Here is a 24,808-nt window from a genome sequence, read left to right as displayed (position 1 = left end):
GACTTAATTAAAATTGAATGTGCGGCCGGTTCATTGCCTATTAAGGCTTGTGGGCAGTCCTTGCTATCTGATCTGAAAGTTCCTTCTGACAGCTTTCCACTGATGATGCTAGATGCTCAAATAAGATGTGCACAAGTAAGAATGTCTCAGATTTTTTTCCCTTCACTCACACATTGCTAAATAAAACCCTGAAACAGTCATTTTTATGCAAATATAAAAGGTTAAGTTTCATTTTCAGGTTCCTCCCCCCCACCTGGATTCTACGGAAGAATACATGAAAAGTACTGGTTCATGAAGGAGATATTATTCTTTTTCAGTTTTTGTCTGGTTGGAGAGAATCCCTCACTGACAGTCCTTGACAGAACTCAAAATTCAGCACTTAAATCCCAAGAGTTAGTGCACATTTCTGTGGGGAAACATTTGTGTTCTTACATCAGAGAATTTACTACAGCTTTTTCTCTTTCAAAGTTAAAAGCTTTAATTGCCCAAAGTCTTTCCTGTAATTGTATGTATAAGCTTTAAAGTATAAAACCTCAGCCACCAAATGACGACTTTGATCATTTTAATTTTCTGGAATCAGTTTAATGTTTAATTCCTTTAATATCTGCTTAATATTTAATGAAGGACTCAGTAGGGTACATGGCACTTTTATAAGCCTCCCACCCCAGTGAATATACAAATATGGATCAAATCATGAGAATAAATAGATCTCAGCAGAAGACACAAAACAGATTCGTTATTTATTTAAACAAGGCCTCTCCCATGCCCTCACCTACCCATCTAGCACCATTAGTAGAAATCTGGAGTGGAAGGTTTAAGCCTGTGAAAAGAAAAAGAAACCTAAAACTATGAATCCTTCAATAACTCAGGCATCTTGAGGTGTTATTCCAATTTAATTTGGTTTACTTAGATTAAATAAAGTTATTCAATATCTATCATATATTAGGTAGGAACTGTGCTACGGTGCTGTAGATCTAAATGCTAGCAAGTATATCCAACTGAGATGGGTACCAAATACACCTCTCTGGAGGGGCAGTTTAACTCATTAAAACCCAACTATATATTACTTACTAGTCAGCCAACAACCTAACAAAGCTTTAGATTTACAAAGTCCAAGTAGAGAATGCTGCACAAGTACCAGCTTAAAATGCCTTTCTATGGCGCTGAAAAAATTCCTACCTGAAGAGCTGCTAAAGACAGATAGGAAAAATATACCTAAACGGCATACGGACACCAGTAGTCACAGCTACTCTCTAGGCATAAAAGCTAGGAAGATCCTAGGAATGAATGCCCCAAGGGTATGGGTCATGTCCTGTTTATCCATATTTCCAAATTCTAATACATAATATGCATTTCAAACATGATTGCTGAATAAATGAATGAGTGAAAAAATAATTGCATGAACGTGTAGATTTGGTAATAGTAGATTGTAACCTGCTGAAATCAATTAATCATTTTTTTCTCCTTTCCAATCCCTATACTTGAGCAAGTTATTTAACCTCTTTCAAGCATCAGTTTGTTCATGTAAGTGGGAATAAAAACCATACCAACCCCACAGCATTTTTGTGAGGATTAATAAGAGAATATTAATCAGTTATGTGACACAGTACCTGACGCACATAGACTGAATTAGTGTTAATTATTGTGGATGTTGGTAATTGTTAGCCAGGACTACACCATATTGTCAACTGGAGAACTTCTTTAAAATGACCAGGTTCCACCTCCAGAGATTCAATTTAATTATTTTTGAGTGAGGCACAAGCACGTCTCTTTTTTAAAAGCTTTACAGTTTATCCAGACTATATGTGAAGCCAGCGTAGAAAACTGCAGTTGGAGGAGAAACATACACCTACCCACAACCCCTCAGCACACACACATATTTTCTTCTTAAAAAATAAGCCATTCATTAAAGCCAGACATACATTTTATTAGTTAATTTTCACTTGTACATCCATCATTCTCCACATATTTCTGGGTTGAGTTACAATTTGGTGCCCTTTTCTCTCACAGATTCGTTCACTTCTTGTTCGAGTTTTTTGTTCACTATAACTAGACAATAGAGATCTCCATTCAATCTTCTGGTGGTTTATTTTTCTCTAAAGATCAATTTTGAGTAAGAACTGAGTACTCCTGTCTCTGTATTACGGAATTAGAGAAGAATCATGGTTCAACAATTCAACATTTGATGACTCAGGTTCCTAAAGACTGAATCTTTTAACTTTTTTCATTCTTCTATCAGCCTAGAGATATATGATAGTCTCTTTTTAGTAAGGCAGTTTCCTTGTCTAACTTGTAGACCATCTATTAAAATGGTTGAGTTTCTATGATACCACGATCTGAGTATGCAGTTTTATTTTATTATACTTCTCATGCCTGAGACTATGGCAGACTTTTCAACCACAGTTGTTTATAAATCACTGTCTTTTGAAAATTAAACTTGAATTCACAAGTGGAACTTACTTTGTAAAGAAAATGCTCAATGTTTGTTTTATTAAAAAATCAATTATCTTCAAATTTATTTTTTGTAATTTCTATATTATATAATATAGTCAATTAAAGACAGTCAATTAAAGACAGTTACACCTGTTTATGAGTTATAAATAAATATACTGAATAAAATATGCACCACTTCAGTATTTGCATAGAAGTATGAAGTTTGTTTTCATTACATTAACCATTTCCTGGACTTTCAAAATTGATTTTATCCATTTTATCAGATTCTCTCACATCTATTACATAAATGCTCCCTTTTTACTCTGAATTTCTTCTTCTAAAACATTAGCTCCTAGCATAGATTTTTTTTCCCACAGGTCCCTTTTCTATATTTTTTGCATGTCCCTGCTATTTTGAGAATGTTTTAGCCTCTGCAGGCTACTGTAAAGTGGTTACTAGGTGACACTTTCTGTTTTTCTCCCCAGGCCATTTATTGCCCTCTCTAACTTTCTTTTCTTAGATACTGAGTTGGTTAGACTCTCTTGGCACCTGGCAATGTCTTCTCAGTTCTGAGTCCTGGCCAAAACCCACTCACTTTTCTTGCCTACAAGCAATATGTGTTACATAGCTTGATTTTGCTTATGTGATCAGGCATGAATACTGTTTCATGAAAACACATACACATGCATGCATACACACACACACACACACACACACGCACACACGCAACATATACAGGAAAGATCATATATTTATAAGACTGAGCTTTTATTTGTTGTTTTCTGCAATTCCTTCTCTCCTATAATAGCTGGATATATTCAGTTTGGTATTGTTCTGAGTTTTGTTTGCTTTTATTTTATTAAAACTCTCATGCAGAGTGCTAGGAATAAGATAGGCCCTCATGTACTGGTTGGATGGAATGAAACTAACTGTAACTATATGTAGCTTTAAATTAGGGAATTAGATTTACAAACATTAGTAACACATATTCTTCCCAATCAGTGTTAATATTGCAGCAATAAAGTCATTGCTAGGCACCAAATAGGAAATGCGGTAGCTTTGAAATTCAGAAGTAATATCTGGCAGTACATGTTAGGTAATCCACTGTCAATTCAGTTTATCTTAGAGGACCTACCTTCTGTACAAGTCTGATGATCTGCAAGAATCTTGTGAGCTTCATGTTTTTTTCTTAATAATAGTTGTTTGTAATAACTACTATCTGACAGCATTGTGCTAGGAGCTTTGCATAAATTAACACTAATCCTCTTATGAAACAAGAGGAATGTGTTTTATTTCTAATTTTTCATCTGAGGCCATGCTATACACCTAGCAAAACTCAATGCAATGTTCTTTCCCTCTTTCACACTTCCTCTGGGTGTCTACAGGAGCATGCCAAATTCCCTGAGCCATGTTAGATTTCAGTGGACATTCAAAAAGCAAGGAAGAATTGTCCCATCATTTGTTGTGATGTATTGAAATAAGTTCTGGAGTTGGAACTAGAATTCCTAGGTTCAATAATTTCCCAATTGGCCAATTATGTTTCTATTTTCTTATTTATGAAATAGGGTTAATTAGTCCTATTTCCTCCCTTCTTTCCCTCCCATGAGGTTTTTGAGAACCAGATGCAGTAGAACATATACAGAAAATTGGTAAAAGTAGGAAAGTTGCTGTGAGAGTACAGTTTTAATGTTCTTACTGTAACAACCATAACAAAATGGTAATTATGTAACGTGAAGAATGTGTTAACTAGTCTTATTGTGGGAAACATTTTGCAATGATTTGTAGCAAATCATTACTTTGTACACCTTAAACTTACACAATGTTATATGTCAATTATATCTCAATAAAGCTATAAAAATATAAAGCACTAATTTGATGTTGAATGTACACACACGTAGACTCAATTAACTCCAATATAGAAATACGTTATTGTACATATGATAACTTAAATAGGATATCTATGTTACATAGACACATAAAAAATAATTACGACAAATGTTGAAGCCTGAACCGAAAAATTCCTCAAACAGAAAGAGCAGGCCATAGAAGTCAATCCTCATAATCTGTAAGATTCATTCATTAAAAGCATAATGAATTAGAAAAATTTGAACAGCAAAAGTCAAAATGACATTCAGCATGATTATTTTCTTAAATACATATTATTTCAAAGGATATAATGAAATTCCTAGACACTGAGAAATACCATCAACACTTGGCTCCATCATGATGTAAAGAATAAAATTAGAGTAGCTAGCAATGAAGACTAGACACTAAAGCTAAAAGCAGTGATTTAAGTCATGAGGATTTCAGTTTGAAAATGACTTAAGCCACAAAGGGAAGTCAGGAACTATATTTACTTGATTTCAAAAATTTATTTATTACTGTATATTTTCAAATATTAGGATACTTGATTTCCTTTATTTACAAAGAGTGAAGCCACGCAAAATTTAAAACTTTCAACAAAGTTAATCCTTGAAATTTAAACATTACTTAAAGAAAGCATTCCGAAGTTGTATGTTAGTAATTAAAGTAGATTTTTAACATCTTAGCATTTTCAATTTTTTTTTCAATAAAGATAATCATAAACAATTTCATTCCTTGGACTTCTTAGGGCTATGTGTACAGTTCATTAAAAGAACCAAGTATTGGATATGGAAAATGCTTCTACTAGGAGTCTTTGAAAAAAGTTGGAGAACATGTGATTTTTATGCTATGGAAAATGACTTTCCATCTGGTCAGTCATCCATCTTTCTTTTGCTGTCTTTTCTATACTCTTGCCACCAGGTGGCAGTGAGAAAACACATAAGGCTACCATGCAATTTCTCACATTTTAGTATGAAACGGTGGGGAAAAAAAAATAGGATGGAGGATAACACTGAATTACTTAATCACCAAGGACGAGGTTGTTCATATAAGGGTACTCAGAAGATACAGGTAATGCCAATTAATAGGTTATCCATACAATGACACATGCAGAAACATACAGAATAATTTACTTCTATTTAGACAGTAGAACCATTGTCAATGAATATAAATGCAATGATTACAGATACAGTATACAAGAGAATAAACTAATCTTGAAATTACAAGGAAACAGAAATAGCCAGAAATCCATGGCTATCAAAACTATTGCAACAGTACTCATAGCTAAAAAGAGCCTCAAAGATCAAATATCCAGACTTGTAAAGGTCCCCAGATACTCAGAAGAAGAGATGCAGATGCCCATTCCATTCATTGTCTAAACATGGACACTTCTGAGAATGAAAGGGACACTATTAATTACATATTACAACTATAACCAAGACTACTCTGAGCAAATGAGAACAATGCCAACCTACAGACACAGTATTAACCCAAGGTTTATTAATTGCTTCTTGACACTTATATATATGTAGAAAGAAATAAGAATACTATGTGAAAGATTTCAATTTCAAAATCCTTCCAACCATGGAACATTCATATAAGAATTTGCTTCTGGTGAAATATGTTCCCTCTCTCCTTTACCTGTGTAACTCTCCCTGCTCCCTGCCCTGCTCTTTTTTTTTTTTTTCCATATCTCAGCCTGATTACTACTTTCTTTTTAAAAGAAAGACTTCCCTACCTTCTTAGATTAGGTCAAATCTTGTTATAAGCTCTCCTCAAAGCACCATTGAATAACTCCTTAAATCCAGTTATTATTTTAATGAGCTTTTGATTAATATCTATCTCTATCATTACATTTCAAACTCCATGTGACAGAAAGTATTTCTAGTTTTGATCAGCATTTATTCCCCAGCATATCTAGTTTGGCTTCAGCATCGGCATGTATACACACACAGACACACACAAACACAGGCACACACACTCGTATGTATCTATTTAATAAATGAACATTCCAACCTGCAAATACAAGTAAGTGTTTTTTTGTTTGTTTGTTTGCAATAAATGTATCTGACTAAAGTAACTGGTTTTCCCAGTTACAGGATTGCAGTGAAAAACTGCAATTTCCTCTTCATTTCTATTTGCTGGAATTTTACAGAATTTCTTTGTAAAGGTAAAAATATCATTTTAACAGAAAACCAAATCTGTCTTTAAAGGTAAACTATTCTGTATAATTTCTACAGGAAAGCATTTGGCTTCAGTTATGACCTTGTATGCAGAGAAATTCACACCCTGCACAGCAGCAGTTTCATTTCTATGTGGTCTTAACTTCAAGGTAGATTCTTAACCCAGAGTCCAAGGGTGGATTTCAGAGCTTTGCTGCTCACTCTGAAATTATAAGAGAGTTCCACGTATGTTTATGTGTACATGTGTAGATGTGTGCATATTTTTTTACTAAAGTGTAATTTTCACTAATTATTAAATAACTTGGCTATAGAAGCATACATTAGGATCATAATTAAAGGAGAAAATGTTACCATATGTCCCTATTTAATTAAACCACCCTAAAGTAAAACTGATGTTTCTGTGAGCAGTATATATGGCTGTACAGCTCATTCTGTTGTGAATGTTATTTTTTAAAGTATCTATCTGGTGAAAGACTGGAGATAACACAGGAAAAGTAATACATTTTTCAAATATCAAGGTAATTTGAAATATTTTATGGCCATAATAAAGCTCTTACACTCTGGCAAACTTCATCTATGAAGGGAAGAAAATTTACCTTAGTTTTAGAACCAAATGCAAAAACACATTTATATAGACTTTAATAACTTTGAAACTTTGATAAGTTTTTAAAAGACTCAGATGATATTCAGTGGACTTCTTTTCCAAATGTAGTTCTTTCATAATTTATTTTGATTTATCTATGGTACTATATTTAAAACACATCTCTTATAGATTATACATAGTTTTAATCTTCCTTTTTTCTCCCTAGTTTGATAATCTCTACCTTTTACTTAGAGTGCATGGTTCATTTACATTTAATGTAATTATTGATATTATTATGTTTGTCTACCATATTGCTGAGGTTGAAGATGCCCCTTCTATTCCTAGTTGACTGTGGGTTTCTGTGTGTGTGTGTGTGTGTGTGTGTGTGTGTGTGTGTGTGTATGTTTTTAATATCATGAGTAGCTTTTGAACTTTGTCAAATGCTTTTCCTGCATCTGTTGATAAAATCATATGGTTTTTGTCCTTTATTCTACTGATATAGTGTATTGCATTAATTGATTTTCACATATTTAACCAGCTTGCACTATTGGGATGCCATTTAGCCACAGTGTAAAATTATTTTTTTGTATATTGCTAGATTCAATTTACTAGTATATATTTTTTGAGGATTTTTACATTTCTATGCATAAAAGATATTGGCCTGTAGGGTTTTTTTGTTTGTTTTTGTTTTGTTGTGATGTCTTCATCCAGTTTTGAAATCAGGATAATACTGGCCTCAAAATGATACTGGCCCAACTAGAATGTGTTTTTATATCAGGGAAATTCTCTCTTCATAGAAAGTAAATGTTTTCTCCTCTTCTATATTTTGGATGAGTGTGTGAAGAATTTGCTTTTATTCCTCTTTAAAAGTCTGCTTGAATTCACCAGTGGAGCCCTCTAGATTTGAGCTTTTCTTTGTGCATAGTTTGCTTGTTTGTTTGTTTTTAATTACTCGTTCATCCTCTGTGTTTGATATGGAGCTATTCAAATTTTCTAGTTCTTCTAAGTCAGTTGTGACAGTTTGTGTCTTTCTAGGAATTTGTCCATTTAATCCAAGTTATCTAATTCATTGGCATGCAGATATTTATAGTATTCCTTTATAATCCTTTTAATTTCTGTAATATCAGTAGTAATTCTCCCTCTATCATTCCCAATTTTAGTATTTTGAGTCTCCTTTCTTTGATCTTAGTCAGTCTAGCTAAAGTTTGGTCAATTTGATGATCTTTCCAAAGAACCAATTTTTGATTTTATTGATTTTCTCTACTATTTATCTATTCTACTTTTCATTAATTTACACTCTAATCTATATTATTTTCTTTTTTTCTGCTTGTTTCCAGTTAGTTTGCTTTTTTTTAGTCTTAAGGTGAGATATTAAGTGGTTATTTGAGATTTTTTTTTAAATATAGGCTTTTACAGCTATAAATTTCCCTCTACAAAATGCATTAGCTACATCCTATACATTTGTTATTTTGTATTTTAATTTTCATTCATTTCAAAGTGTTTCATAATCTCCACTGTGATTTCTTCTTAGACCCTCTGTTTATTTAGCTGTGTGTTGTTTAATGTCCACATATTTCTGAAATTTCCAAATTTCTCTTATTGATTTCTAATTTTATTCCATTGTCCGCAAATACATACTTTGTATGATTTCAATCTTTCAAAAAATCTGAGGCTTCTTTTATGGTCTAGTATATGATCTATCCTGAAGAATTATCCATGTGTACTTAATAAGACAGTATATGCCGCTATTGTTAGGTGGAGTGTTCTATAGATACCTGTTAGGTCTTATTGGTTTATAATCCCTTTAAAATCTTCTGTTTCCTTGTTCATCATATGTTTAGTTGTTCTATCCATTTTTGAAAGTGGAGTATTGAAGTTTCCAACGATCATTGTTGAATTGTCTATTTTTTCCTTTAACTCTGTTGGTTTTTGTTTTATGTATTTGGGGGCTCAGTTGTAAGGTGCAAATTGTAATTGTTACATATTCCTAATGGGTTGACCATTTATATTTATTTTATTTCCAGTAACATTTTTTTGTGTTTTAAAATCCATTTTGTCTTGATGTTCATATAGCCACTCCAGCTATCTTATGGTTATTGTTTGATGTAACTTTTTGCATCCTTTTACTTTCCACCTTTGTATCTTTGAATCTAAGATGTGTTTCTGGAAGATATCATTTTATTTTTTATCATTTAAAATATGACGTTATTTTTTAATATAGGCTGTCAGTGTCTACATTTTGGTTGTATTATTTAATCCTCTTATATTTAATATTATTTTTCATATACTTGGATCTGTGTTTGTAATTTCACTTGTGTTTTATATGTGTCTCATGTCTGTTCCCATTCTTCCTTTACTGCTATCTTTATATTAAGTGAATATTTTCTGGTGTAACATTTTAATTCCTTTCATTATTTTTTGCTATATTTAAAAATTAGCTTCTTAGAGCTTACCATATACATCTTAACTGATTAGAATCTACCTCAGATTTACAATAATTTATTTCCAGCAAGATATAGAAATGTTACTCCTATATTTCTCTATTTCCTTCATCCATATTACATCATACATATTACATCTATATACAATATAACCCTTACAATGCATTGTTATGATCATTACTTTATATAATTATATATCTCTTAAAGAAGTTGAGATAGAAAAAGAAACCTGTATATATTTTAAAGTTTGTTACAGTTTACATTCTTATTTAACATTTCTGATTTTCCTACTTTGTTTCTATTGATTCAAGTTACCATCTGATGTCATTTCTTCACTCTAATACAGCTTTGCCCCCTACCTCCTCCTTCATGCATGTATTATCAAATGTATTTCATTTCTATATTTTATAGGTCCAACAATTCAATTATATGTATATAGTTTTATACAATTGCTTTTAAATTAGTTAAGAGAATACAGGAAAAGAAATCTATATTTTTATTGTGCAGTCATCATGGGATGACAGTGGTTTTAGTTGGCTATCTCTGAGTATCTTTTTTTCTGATTTCTCTGTTAAACTGCTTCTGTTGGTATCACACTAGTCATTAGGCTCCACTAATTTCCAGCTGATTGTCCTATTGTTTTCAGTAATGCCCTGGAACACAAATTGCTCCATAGTTTGATCGAATTAAACCCAGGCTGCTTTGCAGAAGTAGGTTCTAGACTAGCCAATGAGGCTTTTTTCTTACCCTAGTAGGGCTCTTCTTAACTGTCTTTTTTCCAGATTCTCTCTGGTAAACTAGCTAGCCTACAGTTTAGCTCTTATGGAGCTACTAGCCTCTTCTTAATTGCTTACCACCAAAATCTTCATTATTTTTAGGAGTGCCCTTAGGTTTGAACTTTCCCACACTCTGTTTCAAATGCAGTAGGTTTCTTTGGGGAGTACTTTGGATCACTCTGTTCTTATGGCCTGCCTCTCCCCCTGGGAAAAATCTCTGCAGTGGGTGTGGACACAGTGGTCTGCTTCTCTAGGAGTGACACCCTTAGGTTATAAACAGTATATTGTGTTAGGGTAACAGGTTTTATTGGCTTGCCTTTCCCAACAGGGAACCTCCACCCTATGAGAAAGCTTGGGTAAGGGTAATTAGGGCACCAGTATCCCCAGCCTGGCATCCATCCTATGAGTGGAGACAGGTTGGAAAAAAAGAAATCACCAGCCTTTTGGCTACATTTACCAGGAAGTTAGCCTTTGCAACTCAAGGCTGGGAGGGGCGTATAAGAAATGCTGGAGACATATTTCTCTTCCTGATGAGATACAATATCCCTTGACTAGAAGCTGGGAGAAGAGAGGGATCCCTTGCTCCCATCTTCTTGGCCACATTCAAACATAGGAGAGCTTCAGTCACACTGACATGGGATCAAGTAGGGAGCAAGTTGTGGTTCAAGTTCCAAAGACTCTGACTGTTATTCCCAAGATTTAGTAGATTTTCTTGAAAAAAAAAATGTATCTTCATTTTCTGTGTACCCTTGGGAGAATTTCCAGAGATTTTAAATGGTTGGTTTTCTTAAAAATATATTTTTCACTTGTTGTTTAGCTAGGGAGTGAGTCCATGGAGTTCCACAGAAGCCATTCCAGAGGTAAAATTATCTTTCTCTGTGTTTTTCATTTTAAACAATTTCCATGATTTGTTTTCAAGTTCACTGATCATTGTTTTTTGTTTGTAGTACCTAATTTTTTCATGAGTCCATCCACTGGATTTTTCTTTTCCAAAATTGTGGTTTTTAACTATAAAATTTTCTTTTTAAAAAAATAATTTCCACTTCTCTTCTAAGAGTACTTTTCACTGAATCTAGCTTTTTTCCTTCACATCCTTGAACATGTATAAAAAACTATTATGAAGTTCTTGTCTGGATTCTAACATATGGGTCATCCCTCAGTCTCAACTGCCTTTTTTAAAAAAAAAATTGAAGTGTAGTTAATTTACAATGTTTCAGGTATACAGCAAAGTGATCATTTTATATATATATATACATGCATATATATGTATATATCACACACAAGATATTGAATATAGTTCCCTGTTCTATACAGGAGGTCCTTGTTGTTTGCCTATTTTATATATAGTAGTGTGTATCTGTTAATCCCAAACCCCTACTAATTTATCCCCCCCTTCCCCTTTGGTAACCATAAGTTTGTTTTCTATGTCTGCGAGTCTATTTCTGTTTTATAAATGTTTCTTTGTGTCATTTTTTAGATTCCACGTATGTGATATCATATGATATTTGTATTTCTCTACCTGACTTACTTCACTTAGTATGATAATCTCTAGGTCCATCCATGTTGCTGAAAATGGCATTATTTCATTCTTTTTTATGGCTGAGTAATATTACATTGTATCTATGTACCACATCTTTATCCATTCATCTGTCAATGGACATGTAGCTTGTTTCTATGTCTTGGCTATTGTAAACAGTGCTGCTATGAACACTGGGGTGCATTTATCTTTTTGAATTGGAGTTTTCATCTCTTCTGGATATGTGCCCAGGATATATGTCTATTGCCTTCTTAAAATTATTTGTTACATTATCTTCCTTCTTCACACATTTAGTAATTTTTTAATTTATTGCTGGAGATTGTAGGTGATGCATTAATAGGCAGTCCGAGTACTGTATTCTTCCTAGAAAAGGCATTGTGTTTTGTTCTAACACGTAGATAAATTATGGGAGATGCTCTTGAAACTGCCAGTTTTCCTTTTGTTTTTTGTTTTGGGGCCATTTCAGTTTTGTCCTCAGTCCTAAGGTATCACTTTTACTCTAGGGTGGGGTCTTTAATCCTGAAGTCTAATCTTTCTAGGGTCTCATTTGAATGCCCAATGTACTTAGTGAGGTTTCTCCACTTTGGATGAGCCAGCATTTCAGCAGCTTCAGCAATGTGTGATCTCTGATATTTACATTCAAGTTTCAGTTGTACAGCATCTACTCTCTGTTAAGCCTCAATGAATTTTGTCCTGCTCTTGCACAACCCAACACTCATCTAGGACCATGCAAAAACCATAAGTGTGTTTCTACACTCATCCCTGCACTGCTTCCTTCTCTCCATTGTCCTGTTGCACAAAGTCTAGACACTTCAGTGAGTCCAAACTCAGATCTCTGACTACTCAACTTACTAGTACTTCTGTTCTCTCCTTGGACACATCTTCCCTGTCCAGAAAATTCTCCCAGGCAGAACATTGGAAACACTTGGGGCTCATTTTGTATTTCTCCTCTGAAGGGTCACAGAACCACACTGCTTGATATTCAATGGCTCAAACAGTATTGTAGGTTCTTACATGTAGGTTCTTACATTTTGTCCAATTTTGTATTGTTTATGGCAGGAAGGTAAGTCTGGTACCTATTACTCCATCACAATGAGAAGCAGAAGTCTCAGCAATTAGATATTTTAAAAGATTATGTTTGAATTCTTAGAAGATACCTGCATATAGTTAATACTAAGTCATAGTTTTTAAATAAATGTCCTCTCTTTTTACTACTTTTTATATTGGAGAAATAAGCCTAGGAAACAAAGTGGGATTGAGATTTAGAATTATAACAAAACCCAGAAGCTCCAAATTGTAGCTCTGTGAGCTTAGAAAAATGTATTGGGCACTCTAAGCTTCACTTTCTTTATCAGGAAAAAAAAAAAAAAAAAAAGGAATTACAGTACCTTCCTTAAAGGGTTGCTATGATTCTTAATTAAGGTTGCGTGTGTGTGTGTGCACACGCCTGTGTGTCTGTGTGGGTGTGCTTCTGTGTAAATACACAAATATATGTTATATAAAATGGTAGACTTTTAGATATTTATTAGGAAAGTATCAACAAGGAAAAACTATTTCGTGTGGGGGTTAAGAATGTAAAATATGAAGAATGACAAGCCTGTGTTTGACTGCAGATCCACTCTTCCTCACACTGTGGCCTTGAGTTACTTAACCTCCCTGAATAGTGGTGTTGCATATAGCAAATGAGCTAAAGGTACTATATACCTCAGATAAAAAGCAGGTATAAACCACTTAGTTCAGTGGTTGGCATAGAATAAGATCTCGATAAATTGTAACTATTATTTTAATAGTTAATTCCTCTCAGAGAGCATATTTGACTACTACTTTTAAAATCTGTCTTGTCAGTCCACTTTTTATCCAAATAATAGCATTTCTAAAGCCAAGTCCCAGGGAAAAGGAAACCTGTTAGTATATCATATCCCTCAGTAGGAGAAATGCCATAGCTACTGGAGGTAAAGAGTAACCACGGCATAGGGGCTGCACGTGGGCTCTGCCTGTCATATTGTCAGGGATGCCTAAAGGGATTAAGCTGAGTTGTGTGGAACCCACACTTGATAAAATGTTCTAAAGTTTCACCAAGATGCTGAAGAAAGTGATGAGAGACTCCCACATTCCCTGAGTAATAAATATGAAATCCAAATATTCCCAGACTAGTTTTGGTCAATCTTTGTTTGAGAGTCCATCTTCCTGGTTGATTATCATCAAGGGTCAATAGGGACTATATCTTCCTCTCCAATTTTCCCCATTAAAAAAAAAAAAAAAAGTCTCTGCTATTCAGCCAATGGCTTAAAGCGAAACCATGAGTCATTCTTGATTTTTTTCCTTTACTGACTTCCCACTCCAAACTACCAGTTCATGCTGCTGGCTCCACCTCCAAATGTATCCTAAATCCATCTATGCTTTCTGTATCTATTGTTATTTCCCAATACACCATCATCTTACATAGATGACTACATGATTTCCTAGTGGCCCTTGGCACTTCCGCTCGTTTCCTACAATCCACTTACCACACGGCAGTCAGACTAATGCTTTTAAAAAATAAATCATATCATGTCATACTCTGATTTAAAGGCTTCTGGTGTCTTTGAATTTCATTTAGAACAAACCCAAGCTCTCTACCAAGATCAATAAAGCCCTTGAGTCCTGTCCCGTCTACCTCCCTGATTTTGTCTCCTGTTACTCTCTCCCTCATTCATTACTCTTCAGTTATACTGAACTTTTGATTGTTTGGGTTTTTTCTCTGATTATAGTTCCTACTCTGGGACCTCTACATTTGCTGTTCCCTCTAACTAGAATGCTCTTCTCTCAAATTTAACTTTATTTTTTTACAAAGCAAGTTGCTATGGTCTGAACGTTTGCATCCCCCCCCAAATTCATATGTTGAAAACAGATCCTCAGTGTGATGGTATTAGGAGGTGGGGCTTTAGGGGTGCTTAGGCAATGAGGGTGGAGCCGTCTTGAATGAGATTAGTGCTTTTACCAAACAGACCTGACCAAGCTCCCTAACCCTGTCCACCTGTGAAGATACAGGAAAAAGTCAGTAGTTTGTGACTCAGAAATAGGACCCTCGCTCAAACACACTGACAGCCTGATCTCAGACTTCCAGCCTCTAGACTGTGAAAAATAAATTTCTGTTGTCTATAACTACCTAGTCTATAGTATTCTGTTATAGCAACCTGAATGGACAAAGGCACTAGATGTGTGTTTTCTATCATTGCCATAACAAATTAACACAGACTAAGTACTTTAAAGCAACGCAAACTTATAAGCTTACAGCTCCATAGGTCAGAAGTCTGGTATAGGTTTCACTGGAATAAAATCAAAGATATCAGCAGGCTGCATTTCTTTCTGGAGGTTCCAAGGGAGAATCTGTTTCCTGGTCATTTGGGTTGTTGACAAAATTCAGTTCCCTACATCTGTACAATTGAGGTCCCCATTTTCTTGCAGCCTGTGAGCTGAGGGCTGTTCTCAGCTTCTAGCGGCTGCTGCATTGCTCGGCTCCCACCCTCTTTCTCCATCTTCGTCAGCAATAGCAGATCAACTCCTTTTCTGGTCTCATCTCTCTGACCCACACTCCTGCCTTCCTCTTCTGTTTTTAGGACTCACATGATTAGACTGGGTCCTTCCAGGATAATCTCCCTATCTCAGAGTCCTTCAATTTAATCACATCTGCAAATTCTCTTTTACCATGTACAGTAACATATTCACAGGTTTTGAGGATTGAGCCATGGACTCCGCCTACCACACTGGTTTATTCCCATTAGTTGGATCTCAGCAAAATGTGACCTCCATAATGAAATCATCTCACCCACATCAACAGTCATTCTCTACTACATCTCCACAGTATATTTCTTTCAAATCATGTCTTTCTCTGAAAGATCTTGCATCATTTATCTGCTCACTTATTGTTATCTCACCCCACTGGGATGTAATTTTTATGAGGACGGATATGTTTTCTACTTGTTCACTTTCTTATCCCCAGCAACCAAAAGAGTACTAGGCATACAGAAGATCTCAGCAACTCATTTTGAGTTGAATGAGTGAATGAATGAATGAATAGTTTTAATTGTTATTGTTCAAAACTCCATGGTTACTTTGGTGGAAACAGTTCTGTTAACTCTTGATGGGGTATATTATTAAACTCACTACCCAGTTATTTCCTGATCTATTCAAAGCCATTTTTAATTCCTTCTAACTGAATTTCTGCATTTCTCCTATTTGACTCCTACTACCCAAAACAGAACTGGAAAATGTTACATTTTCAATTTGCTTACTGAGACAGTAAGATATAATGCCTTTCTTATGAAACCATTTAAAATCTGCTTTCCTGGTCATAACTTCCCATTAAGTTTCTAAAATGATTTCAAGTTCTTGGATGTAAAAGTCACTGAGTCAATGCAAAATATTATTTTTATCTTTTTTGCCTAGAAGTAACCTCAAAACTGCTGTAACAGCTCATGTAACTGTAAAGGTATATGAAATCTCTCTGGGAATTATCAGTCCATGTTTAGCATAAAGGTTGACATTATTTCCCTTAATATCTTAAATATCTATTCTGTCTCAGCATAAGAATAATTCTGTATCCTTAACTTTTTTATTTGAAAGCATGTTCTTTTTGCAAATGAGAAAAACTAGGCCTCATGGAGGTTAAGTTACCAGCTTGTATTTATGTAGCAAGTTACTGGCAGAACAAGCATCATAATCCAGGAATGCCAGCTTCCAGTCCAGTGTTCATCCCACTACACTCCACTGCCTCAATGCAAATGGGAAGCCACGCAATGAATTGCAAAGACTCATTTATAAATAATTTAAGATGAAAAGCAATAAAAAAGTCCAGATTTAATTTGTAAAGTGGCAAGGTGGTAGGAAGATTACTGAATGGCCTTTGTTCTTAATGTGTAATAACGCTGGCCTTCTAAATGTCACTCAGTAAAAGAACAAAGCCCAGATACTTCTAGGTTGTAACTGCAATCTTAAGACTAGTTAGCAACTTCAATTATAATTGCAGGACCAACTCATTTCATGTATAATCATTCTCGGCTCTGTTTTTCTGACATGATCTGCAAGCATTCATTGTTGCGGGTGAGGCCACAGAACCGGTGGAGGCAAAAGCCAGTTTGCCCATGTCCAGGCTTGGCCAGGTTGTTGCTGAGATATCACACAGCAGCCCACACATTCACAAATACACACAAACACAGGTGGCCTCATTATTTGCATTCTGATCAACTTATATTGAACAATCAAGGGAACAAGTCTGGTGATGGTAAGATTAGAAATTTACTCAATACAATGTTGAATTAATGTCTGCATACGGCTTCAAGCTATGTGAAATGTCATTTCATTGTTAGTTTTCTTTAATTAAATACGTATCTATTTATGACCTATTATATGTTTGGAACAAAACTGTTTTGAGTTTTAAGCTTTCCTTTCCAGGTCGAACCATCAACTCAGCACAATTGATAACTCTCCTTTTTGAAATTCCATTTTCCTTTAATTCATTACACCTGTCCCTAATTTTCTCCAAAGATTCTGTCCACTCTTGGTCACCTTTTTTTTTCCTATCTCTTCTTACTCATTGAAATGCTGTTGACCCACAGGGTACTGAGAGCCTACGTGGCTTCCTCAGGCAAGCACAAATGATAGCACTAAAATACCACCCATAAACTGTTTAGTTCCCAGCTTTCTCTCATCCCCAGCCCACCTTCTTTTTATAGGGTCAGTTTCATTGGTAGCCTTACTAGCATGACGATAGTCCAAGATGGATATCTTAAAGCTACCTTGAGCTCTTTGTTATGGGTTGAAATGTATCCCCCCCAAAAGATATGTTGAAATCCCAATTCCCGGTACCTCAGAATATGGCCTAATTTGGAAAGAGTCTTTGAAGATGTATCAAGTTAAGATGAGGTCATTATGGTGTGCTCTAATCAAATATGTTTGGTGTCCTTATAAGAAGGCAGGGAATATGGATAGAGACACATGGTGGCGAGGGTGGAGGGATGCCATGTGATGACAGAGTCAGAGACAGGAGTGATGCAGCCAGCCGAGGAGGGCCAAAGATCAACGGCAACCACCAGAAGCTAGGAAGAAGCAAGAAAGGATTCTAGCCAGAGTCTTAGAGGGAGCATGGCCCTACTGACACCCTAATTTCAGATCTGTAGATTCCAGAACTGTGAGAGGATAAAGTTCTGTTGTTCCTAAGCCACCAGGTTTGTGGTTGGTTCTTTGTTACGGCAGCCCAGGAAACTAATACATTCTTCTCTCCTATCTGGCAGCTTCTCTTTCCTATGTTTAATTGCTCCCCAAATCTCACGAAGCTTACATCTATCTCACTGTGAAAAAAATCAGGAAACACTTTTCTGATGCTTCTATTAATTTCAAACTAATTTGTTAATCCATTAGATCAAGTGTTTCACACATAATCAAAGTGGAAGGGGAAGAATTGGAGAGATTTTACATGTAGGATAGTAAAATTATGGTTTATAAACATCCCTCCTCCATTTTTACCAAAGTTTAACAATATACAGGGGGAGAAGTTGAACCATAGTAATGTTTTAAAATCACATCCCAGGGCTTCCCTGGTGGCGCAGTGGTTGAGAGTCCACCTGCCGATGCAGGGGACGCGGGTTCGTGCCCCAGTCCAGGAAGATCCCACATGCCGCGGAGTGGCTGGGCTCGTGAGCCATGGCCGCTGAGCCTGCGCGTCCGGAGCTTGTGCTCCGCAACGGGAGAGGCCACAACAGTGAGAGGCCCGTGTACCGCAAAAAAAAAAAAAAAAAAAAAATCACATCCCTAATTAATCATGCTGTTTGGAAGCAAGAATTGCTAAATTCTTAAAGACTTTTCAGACCCAAATTCTGGGCTTTTACTTGTGAGTGAAATATCTTAAGTGTTCAAGGAAGTGTAAATAGTTTATATGTCTTAATACTGCTATTTGAAAAGCTTAATAATATAGTAAGACTGCCAGGCTACCCATAGAAATACAAAAATTGATAGTTCTGGAAAAGTAAGAAAGATGAAAACACACACCCTGGTTCCAGTTTGTTGATAGTAAATGCCATGAAAATGCGAAACTGTTTGGCAAAAAGGTAAGCAAACCTGGAAATGCTATATTAATTCCTCTGTAGAATTCAGGCAATGCCTTAGCTGACTCATCCAGAGATGATTTTGACATAGATTCTCTCCTTGGCCAAATTCTGCTCAGGCTCCTTTGAGGTCTTTTTCAATAAGGCCTTAACTTTTGGACTTCTGTGTTCACCTCTGCCTTGTCCAATTTTAGCAAGAATCCTGCTAAGTCACTTTATCCAGAATCTCCCATCCTCCATATCTGACCACCTTCAATATCTGATCAGGTTCCTCATCTTCTTCCATCCCCCACGTGATGTCTGATCACCTGACCTGCCTCCAGCAAGAATCCTGTTAGGTCAGTTTAGCCAGAATCCCTCCTTATCCTTCATGCTTCATCTTAGTAATTTTTCATCCACTGACCTCTACCCTGCTCTTTGGCTATAAATTTCCACTTTTCTTTGTTGTACTCAGAGTTGAGCCCAATCTCTCTCCCCTACTGCAAAACCCCGTTACAGTGGTCTTTACAACTATTGTCATAGTTCTTTCTTGAATAAAGTCTTCCTTACTCTCTTTAACAAGTGTCATGAATCAATTTCTTTAACATCTTAAGGAAATGAAGTTGCCTTTATGGTCAAGTTGCAGATGTTGCTGAACATGAGATAAATCAGCAGTGCTTGTTCTAATGACTAGCTCAAATCAGTTGCAATGGATGAATCATTATTGATATAGTGTATTGATCTACTAATAGATACCAGACTGAAGATAAAATTGTAAGCAAGACAAATTCCCTGCTTTCCTGGAAACTACATTCTGATGGGGATCTAAATTAAAAGGCATTGGTCCATTAGAAAGGGGTTGGGTGGGAGAGAGAAAAGAGGATGTTATGAGGGGTTAAACTTAGATTGATGGGATCTTTAGGGATTCAGCAACTAGAATTTGGGGAGTGTGTAACAGATGATCTAGGAAATATGCTGATAAGGAGGGGAAAATCCTGCAGGTAAATTTGACTTCTGCAAAATTCTACCCAAGGCCTGCTTTACAGCCTCCTTCTTCTAGTAAGATACTTATGAGACTAATGTAAGCAATGAATTAAATGTAAGACATGATCCCTAATCAAAAGGACTTTACTAAAAAACAAAACAAACCAAATCCCTCAAAACTGAATGTGAATTTTTCTTAAAAGTCAGATTTGGAGAGTTATACATTTTGATTAGTTGGTCTCCTGTCTTTTCTTTCTTTGTTGTATCCTCAGTTTCATTCAAATGAGTTTAATATTTGAATACAGAATTCAAAAAGATCAAGAAATCAGAGCAGTAATAGATTAAGTATGTGACACTACCTATGAAAAGACATCACTGCCAGACTACCATCAGCCGGTACTGTTTTGACTTACTTTCCCAGCAGTGATCATGTATTACACAGATGCGCCCTTTCCCTGCTTTATAGATTTTTGGAAATTCACTGGGGTCAGGCGAGTTAGGGGCTGGCCAGGGAACAGCCAGCTTAGTTAATCCTCAACTTGGTTAAGGAGTGGCAATTTGTTGACTACAGATCTTACGTGCAACATAGCCTGTTTTCTGCTTCTTTTTTAATTAGAAAAAAGGAGCTGAAACAAATGGATTTTGTATCTACACATAAAATATATTTTGTCATGCATGCCTCAGCCATCAGAATATGGATCTGTAGTTCCACTCTCTAGGTTTGAAAATAATCTGCTGGTCATGCCTCTAAGGTCTATAGAGGTTGTGCATATTTACACAGTATTTGTTCCCTAAACTGGGAGAACTTTTGAATTAAGTATGGGTAAAATTCAACAAAATAAATTCATGAAATGTGCAATTCAGTGTACAGTGACTACCCTGGAAAGTAAGGAAAGAAAACAAAAGTCACCAAAGCTTTGTTAATTAGAGGCTGTGAATATTTGTTTTTCTGTTCATCTCACCTGTCAATGGGATTATTTCTCTAATTAAGTCAGAATAAAATAAAACTCTCAATTTATAGCACAGTATAAAAGTAGGCTCTCACATTGAGTCAAATTAAGGCTCAGCAAAAGCAGGTTGATAATTCAGCAAGCTTTCTCCATTGTCTGTTCAGAATGCCATAATTCAAACATGTCCAGCTATTTATCATCATGCATTTATGTCTGACCCAGATTTACTGCTCTTTACTGTCACTTTTCCATGGTTTCTTAGCTTGAATTGATAAAAATACCAAATGAAGACAGCCTTCAGCTCCCCTTCTCCTACCTTGTCAAATATTCATTTGGGAATGAACATTGCTGGAAAAATAAGCAAGCAAGGTCTGAAAATGTGAAATCGTTCTACAAATCCTCTGACATCTTGCACTGTCCTTTTAGGAACTGCTTTTAATAGTTATAGGGTTAATGTGACTATTTGGTTCTGACACATGCCTTCCAAATTCAAAACCTGCTTGACTTGCTACTAAAATCCCACTCGGACCATTTTTTCCTTTCTTTTTTTTTTTTTCCAAAAGACTGTTTTGGGGGACTGATTTTTCTTAAGTGGGTCTGGAGGGAACGAGAGTATTCAAGTGTTTTTCAAGTTCTGAAAAATCTAAGTCTCCCAGCCACAGGGTCCTTATGATACCTTTAAGATACCCCAAGGACAACTGAAGACTCCTTGCCTAAATCTATTTTAGCCTCCTTATTTCTGGATGCTTCTTCTGAGTCCCCCTGGAATGGCTCTGTGATCTGTTTGTAGTTCTCTACACTAATGGTACCTCCCAGTCAAGGCCCAGCAGTGACGACGTAACAGACCTCTCACTTCCCTCAGCTCCATCTCTGCTGACTAGTTCTGTCAGAGTGAGTTCAAAAGACAAAGCTGGTGATGAAATTACATATCATTCTCAAAAGAAACTTTGAGAATAAAACATAAAAAGAAAGAACATATATTCTAAGACTCTTAAAACTGATTTGAAAACAAGATAAATGCCACTGTATTATGAAAATAATACATAAATTTTAAAAGCTTTATGCACATGTTTTATTCTGGCTGGGGCTTATATCATATGCTGGCACATAACATCGGGGCTAATCAATTTCTTTGTTAAATTCCAGGCAGCTAATTCAAATATTCAAGATTCAACACATAGGACTCAATATACAGGTACATATAAACTCACTAAATGTAAACCTTAAAAACAAATATAAAATACATTTTGGGTAATTAAATCTCTTTTTTAATCTACTTGAGAAATTTGCTATTCAAATTATTCCCAGGATAAATATTTCCATAAAAATAATAAACATTAGAAAATCTGTCACAATTTTAATCTATTAATTATGCATCAGGAAGAGTACTTTTTAGTCAAAAACAAATCTATTTTAAAATATTTCCTTGTTGACACCAAAACTTTTCATAGTTATCACGGGTGACATTAAATAAAGCTGATTTATTTTAAAGTTGCTTTTTCATTACAGATTGTGTACTAATATTAGTAAAGAAAAATGTGCTTACCTAGAAATGCTTACCTAATGCTAAGTTTCAAGGCACATATCCCCCATCCCTTTTTTTTAGAGAGAGATTGTATCGTGGAAAGCAAGTTGTTTTTATTTTCAACCAAATATTTAAAACTGAAGAAAGTAATTTTCTTCCAAATTTAAAAATACTTGTATTTGTCTTTGCAGTATAAGATTTTCAATAGGGCAAGTCTGGTCCAAATCAGTTTATCATATTTCTTCATGGGTAATGTAAAAGACACTTCACAATCGTATTTCTTGGTTATTAAACTCAACATGCAGAGATGGGTGTTTGACAGTTTCTCAGCCTTGGAAGTTCATCTGTAAATTCCTTCATGCCTCTGGGTCTTTTTTCTTAGAAACAGGATTTTTAAAATGAGTTCCAAAAGTATTTCTACAAGTGTAGGCAAATGAGAGAAGCCCAGTTCTAATCTTTGTTATACCACGCTGTTTATTTTCTTTCATGGAACACTAAAACTTGGTTCTTGTTTAAAGTTTAAATAAGATTCTTTCCTTCAAACTCAAATGCCATATTGTATACCGAAAATAGCACAAATAAAGGAATTTAAAAAAAAAAAAACCTTTGTGTGAGAAGGGAATTATCTCTTTCTAGGAGAGACTCAAGAAATTGCTACTATTTTCTTTTTGTGTGTGTGTGTGTGTGTGTGTGTGTGTGTGTGTGCTATGCGGGCCTCTCACTGTTGTGGCCTCTCCCGTTGCGGAGCACAGGCTCCAGACGCGCAGGCTCAGCGGCCATGGCTCACGGGCCCAGCCGCTCCGCGGCATGTGGGATCTTCCCAGACCGGGGCATGAACCCATGTCCCCTGCATCAGCAGGCGGACTCTCAACCACTGCGCCACCAGGGAAGCCCGCTACTATTTTCATAGTGTATGATACATATTCATATGTAGGATATCTATTATAATATCTATTATCATTTCTTAAAATCATATAAGTTCAGAACTTTAAAGGACCTTAGAGCCATCTTGTATAACTAACTCCCTGCATACCCTAGATGGAACAGCAAAAGGCTAGACCTTGCCAGCATTTGAACTCAGAACTCCTGACTCTAGTCAATTATCCTTTCCTGACAGTACAGATTTGTGCTACATAGGAATAATCAGTATTAGAGCTGACATTCAATGAGCATCAGTCCCAGGTCAGTGACTAGGCCAGACCCACATTATCATTTATCAAATGAGATATTTATCTTATTTAAGTTTCATAACTGTCAGCTTTCATAAAAATAAAAGTGAATGAAAACATATGAAGTATTATTTCTGTAATCTCTCCTACGTCCATCTACCTCTTCTACTTTCACTTGCTAATCTAGGCTGTTGACAACATACCTTGATTATCTCAGTGATCTCTTAACTGAGATCCTGTTCAGAGTATCTTCAGTTCAGGCTATCCTATGCACCACACCAGGCTGATGTTCTCAAAACTTTGCTTGTACCAATACTCTCTTTTGGCATAAATCAATATTCCCTGTGGCTTTCAGAATAAAGTTAAAATTCTTAAGTCTGGCATTCAGAGCTCTCCACCACCTGATGCAAACTCTATTTCCAATTTCATTTCTTACTGTTTTCCAATTGGTACATCGTAATTGTCTGATCTATTCAATGCATCTTGAACATCTCTTGCTCATTTATTCATCTCAAGGATTCAGTTCCCCCTACTGAAATACATTCTCTCCTCTTCGTTGATCTAAATTCCATCCATTTTCATGGTTTGCCTCATGACTCATAGCTCCTGGGTTCTTTATTGCATTCTGACAATTATTTTAACCTCTTATAAGCTGCCACTTTCACAAGTTCCTCTCAAACATAACTGTACATCAGTATGACTTGCAATGCTAGTAAAATGCACATTCCCAGGCTCCATTCTAGAAATTCTGATTCAGTAAATCTGAGGTAGGTTCCCAGAATCTGCATTTTTCACAAAAACTGCAGCTGATTTAGACTCTGGTGAACCTGTAACCAGGTTACAGGTTTTTTTTTTAAATAAATTTATTTATTTTTGGCTGTGTTGGGTTTTCATTGCTGTGCGCGGGCTTTCTCTAGCTGTGGAGCACAGGGGCTACTCTTCGTTGCAGTGCGCAGGCTTCTCATTGCTGTGGCTTCTCTTGTTGCAGAGCATGGGCTCTAGGCACGCAGGCTTCAGTAGTTGCAGCACGCGGGCTTAGTTGTGGCTCCTGGGCTCTAGAACACAGGCTCAGTAGTTGTGGCGCTCAGGCTCAGTTGCTCCATGGCATGTGGGATCTTCCCGGACCAGGCTCGAACCCGGGTCCCCTGCACTGGCAGGCGGATTCTCAACCACTGCACCACCAGAGAAGCACAGAAACATCACACTTCTAGAAACATCACATAGTAGTTATTGTCTTGTTCATTTACTTCAATCTTAATCACACCCCTTTGCAGTCTGCAGATTTTCCATAGACATACCTCGT

Source organism: Delphinapterus leucas, chromosome 8, assembly GCF_059928025.1.
Source record: "Delphinapterus leucas isolate spDelLeu-1000000601 "Yukka" chromosome 8, BTC_Dleu_Yukka2, whole genome shotgun sequence".
Taxonomy (NCBI): domain Eukaryota; kingdom Metazoa; phylum Chordata; class Mammalia; order Artiodactyla; family Monodontidae; genus Delphinapterus; species Delphinapterus leucas.
This window is presented reverse-complemented; position numbering follows the sequence as displayed.